Below are 3,660 nucleotides of genomic sequence, written 5' to 3' on the forward strand. Positions count from 1 at the left end.
TGTCCCCCGTCTCCCCCCCGATACCGGGCACACTGTCCTTTCCCTTCTTCCCCAGTAGTTTGACGTTTTTTTAACGGAACCAGTTCTTGAACAAACAACTCTGTGTAAGAGATAGAGATAACACGGTTACTGTCTCTGTGTAAGAGATAGAGATAACACGGTTACTGTCTCTGTGTAAGAGATAGCAAGAACTGGAGATGCTGCAGTCAGAGACAGCACAGTGTGGAGCTGGAGGAACACAGTTCTTGATTTTGTGTTCTTCCAACTCTGTGTAATCTCGCTGTAACTCCCCTAGACCAGGCTCCATTCCTTCCAAACCCATCACCCAGGATTTGGGAATTGGTTTCTGGGTCAGAGTGAATTCATTCCCCTGTTGTGTCTCAGACCCTCTGACACTCAATACTTTTTATACTCAATCCTAGATTTTCATTACAGACTTCAGCCTATCTGCCTCCTCGCTGACCAGTACAAATGGTCCAACAGTCTTTCTCCGTATTCCTCTGAAAATAAATTAATTATCAACCCCTTTGGAAAGGGGTACTTTACTGTAACCGAAGTGAAAACTTACCAGAAGCCTAAAGACAGTCCTGAAGAAGAGTAATACTCGAAACGTTGACTGCTCCTTTCCTCCAGATGCTGCCTGGCTTGCTGTGTTTTTCCAGCCACCTGTCTGCCTATCATAAAGACAGACTTGCCTTTTTACTGTATTTACAAACTATCAAAACAGTGACAATTTCAAAAATATTTTGAATATAATTGTCTTTATTTGGCATCTATCAGATAGACACAAATCAAAAGACAATACCCCAAGGTTTCATACGTGCCACCTCAAGCTGCCCCATTCAGTCAAATGGGGGACATATTCCCATCTCTGATGCTTTGTAACCAAATACAAAGATGCCCAAAGAAAATGGAAATAAAGTTTTATCCTTTTTTTTCTCTCTGTTTTGCAGTAGTGTCAGGAAGATTAACCTTTAACCGCTGGATCCTCCTTTGCCAATCCTGCTACTTGGGGAGTCATTAGGACTGGCCCAGTTTGTTTCTGAAGGGGCTGCTTGTTGGAAAGTTACGGTATTTGAAGACATTTCATCAGAGAAGGCATCAGGTGAGAGCAGCTCTTGTTCAGACAGGGAATATTCTTCACATCAGAGTCAAGCTACCACCCAGAGACAGTGCATAGCAAGAGGTAAATATCAGCAATACCCTCTACACTGAGAATTGGAGCAGAGAGTGCTCTCATTTGCCTTCAAGAACCTGGTTTACCATTCAGTAGGTGACTGATTCCCATCTCAATTCCACTTTTCTGCCCTTCCCCCATATCCCTTAAGTCATAGAGTTGTACAGCAAGGACACAAACCCTCTGTCCAACTTGTCCATACCGACAAGATATCCTGAACTGATTTAGTGCCATTTGCCAGCATTTGGTCCATATCCCTCTGACCTCTTCCTATTCACATAGCCATCCAAATGCCTTTTAAATGTTGTAATTGTACCCACCTCCACCACCTCCTCTGGCAGCCCGTTCAATGCACACGCTGCCGCCTGCATGAAATCTTGCCCCTCAGGGCCCTTTTAAATCTTTCCCGTCTCACCTTAAACCCTATGCTGTCTAGTTTTGGATTCCCCTACCCTGGGAAAAAGACCTTGGCTATTCATCCTGTACATGCCCCTCATGATTTTATACACCTCAATAAGGTCACCCCTCAGCCTCCAACGCTCCAGGGAAAATAGCCTCAGCCTATTCAGCCTCTCTCTATAGCTCAAATCTCCAATCCCAGCAACATCCTGTAAATCTTTTCCCTTGGTATTCAAAAATCTATCAATTTCTGTCTTGAAATGTATACGCGATGATGAAGCATCCGAAGATTTCTGGGGTAAACAATTCCAACCATCTGTGTGAAATCATCTCTCCTGAGCCCATAATAATTAGCCTCCTATTCATAGACTGTGACCACATGTTCTAGATTCTTCAGCCAAGTCCCTTTAAGAATTTTATGGATTTTGAATTAGATCACCGGGCATTTTTTCAAACTTCAGGAAATATAGGCCTGGTATACTCAATGTCTCCTCAGAGGACATCCTTTCATCCCAAAAATTAACCAAGTGAACCCTACATTGCGCTCCCAATGGGATAAGTATTTTTGGGTAAAAGACACCTACACACATTACTATTTCATAGAGACCATATATTATTATATTACAATATCATTATTTCTTTAATTCTTTATAACAAAAGTTGACATTCCATTTTTAGGAGGCATTTGCATAGCAGTAACGTCATTGTGTTAGTAATCTAGAACCACAGGCTAATTAATGCTCTTGAGACATGGATTCAAATCTCACCATGGCAAAATGGCTGACTCTCAACTGCCCTCTGTGCAATTGGGGATGGGCAATAAATTCTGGCTTAGCCTTGGACGCCCACATAACATGAACAAATACAATAAAAGATGAGTGACTGGTTAGATCATCAGTCAGAAAATCTTATGAGGATATGTTGGACAGGCTGGCCATGTTTGCGCTTGAGTTTAGAAAAGTGAGGGGTGCCTTGATGGAAGTGTGGAAGATCATGAATGGTCTAAACAAGATGGACACAGAATGGATGCTTCTTCTTGAGGGTTAGTTTCAGAAACAGGGAATGTTGTTTTCAAATTAGTCAGTGCCCTTTTAAGATAGAGATAAGATATGTTTTCTCTCAGAGGGTTGTATGATTTTAGAGCTGTGTGCCTGAGAAGGCAGTGGAAACAGGGTTATTGATCTATTTTTAAGGCGGAGGTAGATAGACTCTTGTTAGACAAGGCAATCACAGGTTTTCACAGGTAGTTGTTATTGTGGAATTCAAAACACAAACAAACCACCCATAAGCATATTGATTGGTAAAGCAGGCGAAAGTGTAAATGGCCCACTTGTGCCATTTTGTATGTTTGTATACGTACCCACATCTTTCTGTTCGCCTGGGATCTATTCACACCAAGCTCTGTATACTCAGTATATACCCACATCATCGTGTATGGGTTAGGGAAATATTGTGCATTGGACACAGGCCTATGCTTGATATATACCCATAATGAATGTACCCACACCAAGCATCCCACATCAATATATAAGTACACTGAGCATTGTCCATTCAGCGTACATTCACACTGAGCACTGTACACCTATATATTTACACTGATCACTATATACCTGCACTGTGCTCTGCATATCGAGAATATATGTTTGATTACTGGACACCCGGTATATATCCCACACAAGCTTCTGTGCACCTATATATATTGACGCTGGACCCTGATCCCTCGGTATGGCTCCTTCAAAAGTACAATGCTCCTTCAGTACTGCTTCGCCTGCAGTACTGCTCCCTTTGCAGTGCAGCGCTTCCTCAGAACTGTGCCCCCTACAGTGCAGCGCTCCCTCAGTACTATGCCCCCTACAGGGCAGCGCTCCCTCAGTACTGCTCCCACTGTAGTGCAGCGCTCCCTCAGTACTGCCTATCTTACAATACAACAGTCCAGCAGTACTGCTTCTCACACAATACAGCGTTCCCTTGATCCTGCTCCTCATATAGTACCGTGCTCCCTCAGTACTGCTCCTTTCACAGTACACTGCTCCCCCTACAGTGCAGTGCTCCCTCAGTACTGCTCCTTTCACAGTGCAGTGCTC

At 43.3% G+C, this 3,660-nt stretch overlaps 1 protein-coding gene across 5 annotated transcripts in view; it reads left to right on the forward strand.

Annotated features, from left to right (window-relative positions):
* The window catches only part of sirt3 (sirtuin 3), an 18,376-nt gene that overhangs the window by 658 nt on the left and 14,058 nt on the right, over positions 1 to 3,660 (forward strand). For 2 of the 5 annotated variants that reach the window (XM_048606882.1, XM_048606885.1), the window contains exon 2: positions 954 to 1,186. The gene's annotated coding sequence lies outside the window, so the exon portion shown is untranslated. Of the gene's footprint in view, positions 1 to 7; positions 105 to 953; positions 1,187 to 3,660 lie in introns of those variants that run through there. The other 3 variants (XM_048606884.1, XM_048606886.1, XM_048606883.1) reach the window with 2 other exon arrangements.

Source organism: Rhincodon typus, chromosome 17, assembly GCF_021869965.1.
Source record: "Rhincodon typus isolate 14 chromosome 17, sRhiTyp1.1, whole genome shotgun sequence".
NCBI classification, from domain to species: domain Eukaryota; kingdom Metazoa; phylum Chordata; class Chondrichthyes; order Orectolobiformes; family Rhincodontidae; genus Rhincodon; species Rhincodon typus.